The sequence below is a fragment of the Bufo bufo genome, chromosome 6 (genome assembly GCF_905171765.1).
Source record: "Bufo bufo chromosome 6, aBufBuf1.1, whole genome shotgun sequence".
Lineage (NCBI taxonomy): Eukaryota > Metazoa > Chordata > Amphibia > Anura > Bufonidae > Bufo > Bufo bufo.
In genome coordinates, this window is record NC_053394.1 from 370,622,293 (window position 1) to 370,637,885 (window position 15,593).

The window sequence follows — 15,593 nt, forward strand, 5'->3', positions numbered from 1 at the left end:
CTGCCTTCGCCTTGAGTTTCCACTTGTTCCCCTGTGACATTTAGGAATGCTCTCAGTAGCGCGTCTACCAACGTGCGCTTGTACTCGCGCATCTTCCTATCATGCTCCAGTGTAGGAAGTAAGGTGGGCACATTGTCTTTGTACCGGGGATCCAGCAGGGTGGCAACCCAGTAGTCCGCACACGTTAAAATGTGGGCAACTCTGCTGTCGTTGCGCAGGCACTGCAGCATGTAGTCGCCCATGTGTGCCAGGCTGCCCAGAGGTAAGGACAAGCTGTCCTCTGTGGGAGGCGTATCGTCATCGTCCTGTGTTTCCCCCCAGCCACGCACCAGTGATGGGCCCGAGCTGCGTTGGGTGCCAGCCCGCTGTGAACCTGCTTCATCCTCATCCTCCTCCACCTCCTCCTCATCCTCGTCCTCCTCATCCTCCAGTAGTGGGCCCTGTCTGGCCACATTTGTACCTGGCCTCTGCTGTTGCAAAAAACCTCCCTCTGAGTCACTTCGAAGAGACTGGCCTGAAAGTGCTAAAAATGACCCCTCTTCCTCCTCTTCCTCCTGGGCCACCTCCTCTTCCATCATCGGCCTAAGTGTTTTCTCAAGGAGACATAGAAGTGGTATTGTAACGCTGATAACGGCGTCATCGCCACTGGCCATGTTGGTGGAGTACTCAAAACAGCGCAACAGGGCACACAGGTCTCGCATGGAGGCCCAGTCATTGGTGGTGAAGTGCGGCTGATCCGCAGTGCGACGGACCCGTGCGTGCTGCAGCTGAAACTCCACTATGGCCTGCTGCTGCTCGCACAGTCTGTCCAGCATGTGCAAGTTGGAGTTCCACCTGGTGGGCACGTCGCATATGAGGCGGTGAGCGGGAAGGCCGAAGTTACGCTGTAGCGCAGACAGGCGAGCAGCGGCAGGGTGTGAACGCCGGAAGCGCGAACAGACGGCCTGCACTTTATGCAGCAGCTCTGACATGTCGGGGTAGTTGTGAATGAACTTCTGCACCACCAAATTCAGCACATGCGCCAGGCAACGGATGTGCGGCAAACCGGCTAGTCCCAGAGCTGCAACGAGATTTCGCCCATTATCGCACACCACCAGGCCAGGCTTGAGGCTCACCGGTAGCAACAACTCGTCGGTCTGTTGTTCTATACCCCGCCACAACTCCTGTTCGGTGTGGGCCTGTCCCCCAAACATATGAGTTTCAGAACGGCCTGCTGACGTTTACCCCGGGCTGTGCTGAAGTTGGTGGTGAAGGTGTGTGGCTGACTGGATGAGCAGGTGGAAGAAGAGGAGGAGGAAGCTGAGTAGGAGGAGGAGGAGACAGGAGGCAAAGAATGTTGCCCTGCGATCCTTGGCGGCGGAAGGACGTGCGCCAAACAGCTCTCCGCCTGGGGCCCAGCCGCCACTACATTTACCCAGTGTGCAGTTAGGGAGATATAGCGTCCCTGGCCCTGCTTACAGGTCCACGTATCTGTGGTTAGGTGGACCTTGCCACAGATGGCGTTGCGCAGTGCACACTTGATTTTATCGGATACTTGGTTGTGCAGGGAAGGCACGGCTCTCTTGGAGAAGTAGTGCCGGCTGGGAACAACATACTGTGGGACAGCAAGCGACATGAGCTGTTTAAAGCTGTCTGTGTCCACCAGCCTAAATGACAGTATTTCATAGGCCAGTAGTTTAGAAATGCTGGCATTCAGGGCCAGGGATCGAGGGTGGCTAGGTGGGAATTTACGCTTTCTCTCAAATGTTTGTGAGATGGAGAGCTGAACGCTGCCGTGTGACATGGTTGAGATGCTTGGTGACGCAGGTGGTGGTGTTGGTGGTACATCCCTTGTTTGCTAGGCGGCAAATGCCAACGTTCCTCCAGAGGCGGAGGAAGAGGCCGAGGCGGCGGCAGCAGCAGAAGAGGCCGAGGCGGCAGCAGCAGAAGAGGTAGCAGGGGGAGCCTGAGTGACTTCCTTGTTTTTAAGGTGTTTACTCCACTGCAGTTCATGCTTTGCATGCAGGTGCCTGGTCATGCAGGTTGTGCTAAGGTTCAGAACGTTAATGCCTCGCCTCAGGCTCTGATGGCACAGCGTGCAAACCACTCGGGTCTTGTCGTCAGCACATTGTTTGAAGAAGTGCCATGCCAGGGAACTCCTTGAAGCTGCCTTTGGGGTGCTCGGTCCCAGATGGCGGCGGTCAGTAGCAGGCGGAGTCTCTTGGCGGCGGGTGTTCTGATTTTGCCCACTGCTCCCTCTTTTGCTACGCTGTTGGCTCGGTCTCACCACTGCCTCTTCCTCTGAACTGTTAAAGTCAGTGGCACGACCTTCTTTCTATGTGGGGTCTAGGACCTCATCGTCCCCTGCATCGTCTTCCACCCAGTCTTGATCCCTGACCTCCTGTTCAGTCTGCACACTGCAGAAAGACGCAGCAGTTGGCACCTGTGTTTCGTAATCATCAGAGACGTGCTGAGGTGGTATTCCCATGTCCTCATCATCAGGAAACATAAGTGGTTGTGCGTTAGTGCATTCTATCTCTTCCACCCCTGGGGAAGGGCTAGGTGGATGCCCTTGGGAAACCCTGCCAGCAGAGTCTTCAAACAGCATAAGAGACTGCTGCATAACTTGAGGCTCAGACAGTTTCCCTGATATGCATGGGGGTGATGTGACAGACTGATGGGCTTGGTTTTCATGCGCCATCTGTGCGCTTTCTGCAGAAGACTGGGTGGGAGATAATGTGAACGTGCTGGATGCACTGTCGGCCACCCAATTGACTAATGCCTGTACCTGCTCAGGCCTTACCATCCTTAGAACGGCATTGGGCCCCACCAAATATCCCTGTAAATTCTGGCGGCTACTGGGACCTGAGGTAGTTGGTACACTAGGACGTGTGGCTGTGGCAGAACGGCCACGTCCTCTCCCAGCACCAGAGGGTCCACTAACACCACCACGACCATGTCCATGTCCGCGTCCCTTACTAGATGTTTTCCTCATTGTTACCGTTCACCACAATAAGAAAAATATTATTCGGGCCAATGTATTGAATTAAAATTCAGGCCTTTTTTTACAGACACCTAACACTATCTGGCTATCTATTTAGGTACCGTATTACACTAATACAGGCACACCAGTAATGACAGATTTAGCTGAATATGAATTTGAGGCCTATTTTTTAGGCGCTGGGTGACAGGTATACGTTTCATCACAGAATTAGACTTGGATCTGCACTGTAGCGTGTGTGTTAAGTTTTTGAGAATGACCCTATCAGCACCTTGAATCTAATATACCCTTTTAGGGATAGATTTAAAGTAGGCCTGATACAGCAGAAACCACTAATTTTGAGAATTGCAAATTTGGGAATTGTATTTCAACCCAGAACAACATCTGTGCTTTGACGGTCACTAAAAATAACTTGACCAGCTAAAACAGTACAGATTTGGATGAATATAAATGTGAGGCCTATTTTTTAGGCGCTGGGTGACAGGCTCAACTTGCCCCTGATGTAGTATATGTCCAAAAAATAACCACACTATTGATGGTTAAATGCACTTGATGAAAGCTTGACCCTGATGTAGGATATAGCAAAAAATAACCACACTATTGATGGTTAAATGCACTTGGGTGACACAGGCTCAGCCTGCACCTGATGTAGTATATGGCCAAAAAATAACCACACTATTGATGGTTAAATGCACTTGGGGGACAGGCTCAGCTTGCCCCTGATGTAGTATATGGCCAAAAAATAACCACACTATTGATGGTTAAATGCACTTGATGAAAGCTTGACCCTGATGTAGGATATAGCAAAAAATAACCACACTATTGATGGTTAAATGTACTTGGTGGTAGCTTGTGCTGGCGCACCACAAGCCACAAAATGGCCGCCGATCACCCCAGAAAAAAGTGACTGAAAAACGCTCTGGGCAGCCTAAAAACAGTGAGCAATTGAATATCAGCAGTTCAATGATCCACAGCTGTAGATCGATCACTGAATGAAGTCTTTTGGAGGAGTTAATCTGCCTAATCTCGCCCTAACGTCGCAGCTGCAACCTCTCCCTACGCTTGTATCAGCAGAGTGACGTGCAGCGCTACGTGACCCAAGCTTATATAGAGGCTGGGTCACATGCTGCACTGGCCAATCACAGCCATGCCAATAGTAGGCAAGTAGTATGATGCTTGTTGATTGGCTGCTTTGCAGCCTTTCAAAAAGCGCCAAGAAAGCGCCGAACACCGAACCCGGACTTTTACGAAAATGTTCGGGTTCGGGTCCGTGTCACGGACACCCCAAAATTCGGTACGAACCCGAACTATACAGTTCGGGTTCGCTCATCCCTAGTCTCTAAGCAACTGTGAGAGCAATTTTTTTAACGTCTACATCTGAGTAAGTGCTCAGAAGCTGTAGCATATCCAAATAATTCTTTGGAGTCCATCGACTTACAATTGCCTCGTGCAAAAAGCGAACATATATGAGCCTGACAAAATGTGCAACCCATTTCATTCCTTTCAATTCTCGTTGAGGAATATTCAACTGTTTAGTGAAGAGGACTATTTTATGTGCATATATTGCCTTTTCCTTCCACCTTGCTTGATACAGAGCCCCTGGGACTCTGAAACTAAAGTTGTTTTTAGACTAACCGCCTAGGTACATGAGTGAGTAGTAATATAAAATATATCTTTTACATCACTGAGACTCGGGGCGTAAGCAAAGTCATATGAAAATCACATCTTTGGAAAAATGAAACAACCTATCACACCTATTGTTAGTTTTTTCCACAATAAGCTGACACCCTGTGGAATTTGGAGGTTTACAAAGGAGAGAAAATCTTACCCACCTGGAGAAAGTGAGGGGAAGTAGGTTCGTTGCTCTAGAGGTGCGATTTTCTACTTTCGGTGTGAGCGCTCCCAGATTCATATCCTGCACGAGCCCTAAAAAGTGCAATTTTGGGTTCCCTTGCAATTATTATCTGTAGAAAAGCAATGTTAAATGTCTTTACCAGAGCAGCTTGCTTCACATTACTCACAGAGGTGTTTCTCAAGAAATACCCCTGTGGCGGGGTACCTTAATTCAACTCAGATCCTGTAAGGAGTAGGTTAAAATCCCCAACCAGCCCTGAAGACGAAAAGCAGTTTTCTTCTTCCGGTTTCCACAGTTTAGCTCATTGGTCTTGGGGGTTTTATGCTGGCTTAGGGTGCAAGTAGGGATGAGCGAACCCGAACTGTATAGTATTTTCGTAAAAGTCTGGGTTCGGGTTCGATGTTCGGCGCTTTCTTGGCGCTTTTTGAAAGGCTGCAAAGCAGCCAATCAACAAGCGTCGTACTACTTGCCCCAAGAGGCCGTCACAGCCATGCCTACTATTGGCATGGCTGTGATTGGCCAGTGCAGCATGTGACCCAGCCTCTATATAAGCTTGGGTCACGTAGCGCTGCACGTCACTCTGCTGATACAAGTGTAGGGAGAGGTTGCAGCTGCGACGTTAGGGCGAGATTAGGCAGTGATTAACTCCTCCAAAAGACTTCATTCAGTGATCGATCTACAGCTGTGGATCATTGAACTGCTGCTATTCAATTGCTCACTGTTTTTAGGCTGCCCAGAGTGTTTTTCATTCACTTTTTTCTGGGTTGATCGGCGGCCATTTTGTGTCTTGTGGTGCGCCAGCACAAGCTGCCACCAAGTACATTTAACCATCAATAGTGTGGTTATTTTTTGGCTATATCCTACATCAGGGTCAAGCTGTCATCAAGTGCATTTAACCATCAATAGTGTGGTTATTTTTTGGCCATATACTACATCAGGGGCAAGCTGAGCCTGTCACAGGTGCATTTAACCATCAATAGTGTGGTTATTTTTTGGCTATATCCTACATCAGGGTCAAGCTGTCATCAAGTGCATTTAACCATCAATAGTGTGGTTATTTTTTGGCGATATACTACATCAGGGGCAAGCTGAGCCTGTCACAAGTGCATTTAACCATCAATAGTGTGGTTATTTTTTGGCTATATCCTACATCAGGGTCAAGCTGTCATCAAGTGCATTTAACCATCAATAGTGTGGTTATTTTTTGGCCATATACTACATCAGGGGCAAGCTGAGCCTGTCACCAAGTGCATTTAACCATCAATAGTGTGGTTATTTTTTGGCTATATCCTACATCAGGGTCAAGCTGTCATCAAGTGCATTTAACCATCAATAGTGTGGTTATTTTTTGGCCATATACTACATCAGGGGCAAGCTGAGCCTGTCACAAAGTGCATTTAACCATCAATAGTGTGGTTATTTTTTGGCTATATCCTACATCAGGGTCAAGCTGTTATCAAGTGCATTTAACCATCAATAGTGTGGTTATTTTTTGGCCATATACTACATCAGGGGCAAGCTGAGCCTGTCACAAAGTGCATTTAACCATCAATAGTGTGGTTATTTTTTGGCCATATACTACATCAGGGGCAAGCTGAGCCTGTCACCAAGTGCATTTAACCATCAATAGTGTGGTTATTTTTTGGCTATATCCTACATCAGGGTCAAGCTGAGCCTGTCACCAACTTATTCTCAATAACTTCACACACACGCTACTGTTCAATTCCAAGTCTAATTCTGTGTGTAAACGTATACCTGTCACCCAGCGCCTAAAAAATAGGCCTCAAATTTATATTCATCCAAATCTGTCATTATTGCTTTAGCTGGTCAAGTTATTTGGTGTCCGTCAAAGCACAGTTTTTGTTCTGGTTTGAAATTCAATTCCCAATTTTGCAATTCTGTAAATTGGTGGTTTCTGCTGTATCCGGCCTACTTTAAATCTATCCCTAAAAGGGTATATAAGATTCAAGGTGCAGATAGGGTTATTCTCAATAACTTCACACACACGCTACTGTTCAATTCCAAGTCTAATTCTGTGTGTAAACGTATACCTGTCACCCAGCGCCTAAAAAATAGGCCTCAAATTTATATTCATCCAAATCTGTCATTATTGCTTTAGCTGGTCAAGTTATTTAGTGTCCGTCAAAGCACAGTTTTTGTTCTGGGTTGAAATACAATTCCCAATTTTGCAATTCTCTAAATTAGTGGTTTCTGCTGTATCAGGCCTACTTTAAATCTATCCCTAAAAGGGTATATTAGATACAAGGTGCTGATAGGGTAATTCTCAATAAATTCACACACACGCTACTGTGCAGATCCAAGTCTAATTCTGTGATGAAACGTATACCTGTCACCCAGCGCCTAAAAAATAGGCCTCACATTTATATTCATCCAAATCTGTCATTATTGCTTTAGCTGGTCAAGTTATTTAGTGTCCGTCAAAGCACAGTTTTTGTTCTGGGTTGAAATACAATTCCCAATTTTGCAATTCTCTAAATTAGTGGTTTCTGCTGTATCAGGCCTACTTTAAATCTATCCCTAAAAGGGTATATTAGATTCAAGGTGCTGATAGGGTAATTCTCAATAACTTCACACACACGCTACTGTGCAGATCCAAGTCTAATTCTGTGATGAAACGTATACCTGTCACCCAGCGCCTAAAAAATAGGCCTCACATTTATATTCATCCAAATCTGTCATTATTGCTTTAGCTGGTCAAGTTATTTAGTGTCCGTCAAAGCACAGTTTTTGTTCTGGGTTGAAATACAATTCCCAATTTTGCAATTCTCTAAATTAGTGGTTTCTGCTGTATCAGGCCTACTTTAAATCTATCCCTAAAAGGGTATATTAGATTCAAGGTGCTGATGGGGTAATTCTCAATAACTTCACACACACGCTACTGTGCAGATCCAAGTCTAATTCTGTGTGTAAACGTATACCTGTCACCCAGCGCCTAAAAAATAGGCCTCACATTTATATTCATCCAAATCTGTCATTATTGCTTTAGCTGGTCAAGTTATTTAGTGTCCGTCAAAGCACAGTTTTTGTTCTGGGTTGAAATACAATTCCCAATTTTGCAATTCTCTAAATTAGTGGTTTCTGCTGTATCAGGCCTACTTTAAATCTATCCCTAAAAGGGTATATTAGATTCAAGGTGCTGATAGGGTAATTCTCAATAACTTCACACACACGCTACTGTGCAGATCCAAGTCTAATTCTGTGTGTAAACGTATACCTGTCACCCAGCGCCTAAAAAATAGGCCTCACATTTATATTCATCCAAATCTGTCATTATTGCTTTAGCTGGTCAAGTTATTTAGTGTCCGTCAAAGCACAGTTTTTGTTCTGGGTTGAAATACAATTCCCAGTTTTGCAATTCTCTAAATTAGTGGTTTCTGCTGTATCAGGCCTACTTTAAATCTATCCCTAAAAGGGTATATTAGATTCAAGGTGCTGATAGGGTAATTCTCAATAACTTCACACACACGCTACTGTGCAGATCCAAGTCTAATTCTGTGTGTAAACGTATACCTGTCACCCAGCGCCTAAATAATAGGCCTCAAATTTATATTCAGCAAAATCTGTCATTACTGGTGTGCCTGTATTAGTGTAATACGGTACCTAAATAGATAGCCAGATAGTGTTAGGTGTCTGTAAAAAAAGGCCTGAATTTGAATTCAATACATTGGCCCGAATAATATTTTTCTTATTGTGGTGAACGGTAACAATGAGGAAAACATCTAGTAAGGGACGCGGACATGGTCGTGGTGGTGTTAGTGGACCCTCTGGTGCTGGGAGAGGACGTGGCCGTTCTGCCACAGCCACACGTCCTAGTGTACCAACTACCTCAGGTCCCAGTAGCCGCCAGAATTTACAGGGATATTTGGTGGGGCCCAATGCCGTTCTAAGGATGGTAAGGCCTGAGCAGGTACAGGCATTAGTCAATTGGGTGGCCGACAGTGGATCCAGCACGTTCACATTATCTCCCACCGAGTCTTCTGCAGAAAGCGCACAGATGGCGCATGAAAACCAAGCCCATCAGTCTGTCACATCACCCCCATGCATATCAGGGAAACTGTCTCAGCCTCAAGTTATGCAGCAGTCTCTTTTGCTGTTTGAAGACTCTGCTGGCAGGGTTTCCCAAGGGCATCCACCTAGACCTTCCCCAGCGGTGGAAGACATAGAATGCACTAACGCACAACCACTTATGTTTCCTGATGATGAGGACATGGTAATACCACCTCAGCACGTCTCTGATGATGACGAAACACAGGTTCCAACTGCTGCGTCCTTCTGCAGTGTGCAGACTGAACAGGAGGTCAGGGATGAAGACGATGCAGGGGACGATGAGGTCCTAGACCCCACATGGAATGAAGGTCGTGCCACTGACTTTCACAGTTCGGAGAAAGAGGCAGTGGTGAGACCGAGCCAACAGCGTAGCAAAAGACAAAGAGGGAGCAGTGGGCAAAAGCAGAACACCCGCCGCCAAGAGACTCCGCCTGCTACTGACCGCCGCCATCTGGGACCGAGCACCCCAAAGGCAGCTTCAAGGAGTTCCCTAGCATGGCACTTCTTCAAACAATGTGCTGATGACAAGACCCGAGTGGTTTGCACGCTGTGCCATCAGAGCCTGAGGCGAGGCATTAACGTTCTGAACCTTAGCACAACCTGCATGACCAGGCACCTGCATGCAAAGCATGAACTGCAGTGGAGTAAACACCTTAAAAACAAGGAAGTCACTCAGGCTCCCCCTGCTACCTCTTCTGCTGCTGCCGCCTCGGCCTCTTCTGCTGCTGCCACCTCGGCCTCTTCCTCCGCCTCTGGAGGAACGTTGGCACCTGCCGCCCAGCAAACATAGGATGTACCACCAACACCACCACCTGCGTCACCAAGCATCTCAACCATGTCACACGGCAGCGTTCAGCTCTCCATCTCACAAACATTTGAGAGAAAGCGTAAATTCCCACCTAGCCACCCTCGATCCCTGGCCCTGAATGCTAGCATTTCTAAACTACTGGCCTATAAAATGCTGTCATTTAGGCTGGTGGACACAGACAGCTTCAAACAGCTCATGTCGCTTGCTGTCCCACAGTATGTTGTTCCCAGCCGGCACTACTTCTCCAAGAGAGCCGTGCCTTCCCTGCACAACCAAGTATCCGATAAAATCAAGTGTGCACTGCGCAACGCCATCTGTGGCAAGGTCCACCTAACCACAGATACGTGGACCAGTAAGCACGGCCAGGGACGCTATATCTCCCTAACTGCACAATGGGTAAATGTAGTGGCGGCTGGGCCCCAGGCGGAGAGCTGTTTGGCGCACGTCCTACCGCCGCCAAGGATCGCAGGGCAACATTCTTTGCCTTCTGTCTCCTCCTCCTCCTACTCAGCTTCCTCCTCCTCTTCTTCCACCTGCTCATCCAGTCAGCCACACACCTTCACCACCAACTTCAGCACAGCCCGGGGTAAACGTCAGCAGGCCATTCTGAAACTCATATGTTTGGGGGACAGGCCCCACACCGCACAGGAGTTGTGGCTGGGTATAGAACAACAGACCGACGAGTGGTTGCTGCCGGTGAGCCTCAAGCCCGGCCTGGTGGTGTGCGATAATGGGCGAAATCTCGTTGCAGCTCTGGGACTAGCCGATTTGATGCACATCCCTTGCCTGGCGCATGTGCTGAATTTGGTGGTGCAGAAGTTCATTCGCAACTACCCCGACATGTCAGAGCTGCTGCATAAAGTGCGGGCCGTCTGTTCGCGCTTCCGGCGTTCACATACTGCCGTTGCTCGCCTGTCTGCGCTACAGCGTAACTTCGGCCTTCCCGCTCACCGACTCATATGCGACGTGCCCACCAGGTGGAACTCCACCTTGCACATGCTGGACAGACTAAGCGAGCAACAGCAGGCCATAGTGGAGTTTCAGCTGCAGCACGCACGGGTCATTCGCACTGCGGAACAGCACCACTTCACCACCAATGACTGGGCCTCCATGCGAGACCTGTGTGCCCTGTTGCGCTGTTTCGAGTACTCCACCAACATGGCCAGTGCGATGACGCCGTTATCAGCGTTACAATACCAATTCTATGTCTCCTTGAGAAAACACTTAGGGCGATGATGGAAGAGGAGGTGGCCCAGGAGGAGGAGGAGGAAGAGGGGTCATTTTTAGCACTTTAAGGCCAGTCTCTTCGAGACGAGGAGGACGAGGATGAGGAGGAGGTGGAGGAGGATGAGGATGAAGCATGTTCACAGCGGGGTGGCACCCAACGCAGCTCGGGCCCATCACTGGTGCGTGGCTGGGGGGAAACGCAGGACGATGACGTTACGCCTCCCACAGAGGACAGCTTGTCCTTACCTCTGGGCAGCCTGGCACACATGAGCGACTACATGCTGCAGTGCCTGCGCAACGACAGCAGAGTTGCCCACATTTTAACGTGTGCGGACTACTGGGTTGCCACCCTGCTGGATCCACGGTAAAAATACAATGTGCCCACCTTACTTCCTGCACTGGAGCGTGATAAGAAGATGCGCGAGTACAAGCGCACGTTGGTAGACCCGCTACTGAGAGCATTCCCAAATGTCACAGGGGAACAAGGGGAAGCCCAAGGCGAAGGCAGAGGAGGAGCAAGAGGTCGCCAACGCAGCTGTGTCACGGCCAGCTCCTCTGAGGGCAGGGTTAGCATGGCAGAGATGTGGTAAAGTTTTGTCACCACGCCACAGCTAACTGCACCACCACCTGATACGGAACGTGTTAGCAGGAGGCAACATTTCAATAACATGGTGGAACAGTACCTGTGCACACCCCTCCACGTACTGACTGATGGTTCGGCCCCATTCAACTTCTGGGTCTCCAAATTGTCCACGTGGCCAGAGCTAGCCTTTTATGCCTTGGAGGTGCTGGCCTGCCCGGCGGCCAGCGTTTTGTCTGAACGTGTATTCAGCACGGCAGGGGGCATCATTACAGACAAACGCAGCCGCCTGTCTACAGCCAATGTGGACAAGCTGACGTTCATAAAAATGAACCAGGCATGGATCCCACAGGACCTGTCCATCCCTTGTGCAGATTAGACATTAACTACCTCCCCTTAACCATATATTATTGTACTCCAGGGCACTTCCTCATTCAATCCTATTTTTATTTTCATTTTACCATTATTTTGCGGGGCAACCCAAAGTTGAATGAACCTCTCCTCTGCCTGGGTGCCTGGGCCTAAATATGTGACAATGGACTGTTCCAGTGGTGGGTGACGTGAAGCCTGATTCTCTGCTATGACATGAAGACTGATTCTCTGCTGACATGAAGCCTGAATCTCTGTTATGGGACCTCTCTCCTCTGTCTGGGTGCCGGGGCCTAAAAATATCTGACAGTGGCCTGTTCCAGTGGTAGGTGACATGAAGGCTGATTCTCTGCTATGACATGAAGACTGATTCTCTGCTGACATGAAGCCTGAATCTCTGTTATGGGACCTCTCTCCTCTGTCTGGGTGTCGGGGCCTAAAAATATCTGACAGTGGCCTGTTCCAGTGGTGGGTGACATGAAGCCTGATTCTCTGCTATGACATAAAGACTGATTCTCTGCTGACATGAAGCCTGAATCTCTGTTATGGGACCTCTCTCCTCTGTCTGGGTGCCGGGGCCTAAAAATATCTGACAGTGGCCTGTTCCAGTGGTGGGTGACATGAAGCCTGATTCTCTGCTATGACATGAAGACTGATTCTCTGCTGACATGAAGCCAGATTCGCTGCTATGGGACCTCTCTCCTCTGCCTGGGTGCCTGGGCCTAAATATGTGACAATGGACTGTTCCAGTGGTGGGTGACGTGAAGCATGATTCTCTGCTATGACATGAAGACTGATTCTCTGCTGACATGAAGCATGATTCTCTGCTATGGGACCTCTCTCCTCTGTCTGGGTGCCGGGGCCTAAATATCTGACAATGGACTGTTCCAGTTTTGGGTGACGTGAAGCCTGATTCTCTGCTATGACATGAAGACTGATTCTCTGCTGACATGAAGCCTGATTCTCTGCTATGGGACCTCTCTCCAATTGATATTGGTTAATTTTTATTTATTTTATTTTTATTTTAATTCATTTCCCTATCCACATTTGCTTGCAGGGGATTTAACTACATTTTGCTGCCTTTTGCAGCCCTCTAGCCCTTTCCTGGGCTGTTTTACAGCCTTTTTAGTGCCGAAAAGTTCGGGTCCCCATTGACTTCAATGGGGTTCGGGTTCGGGACGAAGTTCGGATCGGGTTCGGATCCCGAACCTGAACATTTCCGGGAAGTTCGGCCGAACTTCTCGAACCCGAACATTCAGGTGTTCGCTCAACTCTAGGTGCAAGCGGTCTGGACCTGAAGTGCTGGACCAGGCTGCTCTTTTAAAAACTCCCCTTAGAGTTAATCCTGTATTGCTTATCTTATGTAGTTGCCGTTGAAGGTACCAGGCAAGCCCTCCACCTCAGTGAAGTTCGAGTGGCGAAACTCAGAACGCTAAAGTAAGCACAAGCTGCTGTTTATGGCTCGTTGGTCTAGGGGTATGATTCTCACTTCGGGTGCGAGAGGTCCCGGGTTCAAATCCTGGATGAGCCTTTAACTTTCTTGTCCGGAAGCCTAGCTTTCTTCCTTCGCTCACCTATTACCCATTGTACAGTTTTAAGCTTGCCTCTTGTGGCATTTGCTACTTTACAAAAGCCAGAAAAATCGTATCCTCTTTAAGACGGTAAACGAGAGTAGTTTTGTTGGTGTAGCGGTTTGTTTCTTTCTTTAGGTGTGGGAGGTTCTGTCTTCTAATACCACGTGATCCCTTATTGCTGTACTTTCAAATTCCCTTGCCATCTTTATTTGCACAAGAGCGTTGCACCTGACCTTTACCAGAGCATCTTGCTTCATGTCACGGGCAAAGTCTTTCTCCGGAAGCATTCTACTAAGGGTAGCCTAATTCAACTTGGATGCCTTTAGAAGTGGGAATTCGAGAAAGCCCTTAGGATGCGAGGAATAGTAATACCAAGCGAGCCCTCGGTACCAAAACGGTTATCTTCTTCCACTTCTGTATGTTGAGTGTAGTCTTCTCCTTGTAAGTCTCTTGATGCCGGCATTAAAGCTCTCATAATGATTCATGTGAATAAATATGGATAGCGCAAAATGCATTTTGTTGATATTCTCAGGGTGCCCAGTCTGGCGAGGGTCTGGATACTCAGTAAGGGTGTGAGAGGACCTAGGTTTAAATCTCGTACAAGCCTAGTATTTCGAAACCTCCTGTGACGGTGAATCTGTAGTGCTTCCCCTATGTATTTGACTTTGTAGGTACCAAGCAAGCTCTCTGTAGCAGGAGTGTGCTGTCTGAGGCTCATCGATCTAGGGGTATGATTCTCGCTTAGGGTGCGAGAGGTCCCAGGTTCAAATCCCAAATGACCCCTAAGAAGCCTTGCTTTTGGATTCCCCTTCCATCACTGTCGGTAGAAAAGCATAGATCTTGGTCTTAACCGGGTCAGCGTGCCAGAGATTACAGGCGAGCCCTTGCTCATCTTGTAGAGAAACCGAGTTTTCTTCTGTAGCCACCTGTTGTCAATTTCCTCCAAATAAGCCTTCCCTTTTGGCATTTGCATGTTGACACATGAAAGAAAACCTTATGTCCCTCAAGCGGTTAAGCAGAGCAAGGCTCGTTGGTCTATTGGTATGATTCTGGTTCGTTCTTAGGGTATGAGAAGTCCCGACTGCAAATCCCACTCAAACCCCTTCTTTTGAAATCCCCTCTTGCGGTTCACTTGTGATTCTTTTCTTAGGTAATTGGTTTGGTATGTACCAAGCAAGCGCTGCACATGTCAGCCAATTTTGAGTGGTGAAACTCGGAAAGATATTAAAAACTCCAAGTGCTGTCTTTGGCTTTTTGCTCGCACCCTGAGCGAGAATCATACCCCGTATACACCTTAGGGTGTTTCACTTTGTAATGAAAAAAATAAATAAATGTAAACTTTTTGCAGACTTTGCTTACGCTCAGAGCCTCAGTGTTGTAAAATATATATATGACAAATTATAAGAAGATTGTATAATATTTTGAGGTTGCACACTTTCATCAGTTTTGTAAAAGTAGGCTTAAAAATATGATTTTTCAATGTTAATTACTTTTATTGGGAAAACTAGAAATCACAAACTTAAAGTAATATTAAAACTCGACACTAAGATTAATAGGTGGTATGATAGGCAAAACATGTGTTATTTTAATCAACTTAGAACGATGCAATCCCTTCTTTTGTTAGCTTGGTGACGACTTTTCTGTGACGCTTAACTACCCTCAACAAGAATTGTTTTTGTTGTTTGTTCCTGACCGATTCGTTAAACCTTTTTTATCAGAGCAATTCCTCTTTCTGTGGTATCATTGACCACCTTAAGAGCGTTCACATGGCTTCTTAGAGAATCACTGCAGTATTCTGTCACGTCATGGATCCCAAATAGTGTTGATCGTGAATATTCTAATCGTGAATTTTCATCTCGAATATTGGCACTTTGAGAATTTGTGAATATCTAGAATATAGTGCTATATATTCGCAATTGCGAATATTCTAGATTTTTTTTCATCAGTACCCATGATCACTAACTGCTTCTTGCTTGTGGGCCAATGAGAAGGCTGCAATATCTTTGACTTTAGAAGTAGTGTTGATCGCAAATTTTCGTATCGCAAATTTTCCGATTGTCAATTTTTGCAATCAAGAAAATAATGACTGGATTTCACTAATTCTCGAATTCGCGAATATATGATGAATATTT

At 47.3% G+C, this 15,593-nt stretch overlaps 1 non-coding gene across 1 annotated transcript; it reads left to right on the top strand.

Annotated features, from left to right (window-relative positions):
- Positions 1–13,346: 13,346 nt before the first annotated feature.
- Positions 13,347–13,418, top strand: TRNAP-CGG. The gene has a single exon. It is a non-coding gene; the product is annotated as a tRNA-Pro (tRNA).
- Positions 13,419–15,593: the final 2,175 nt, after the last annotated feature.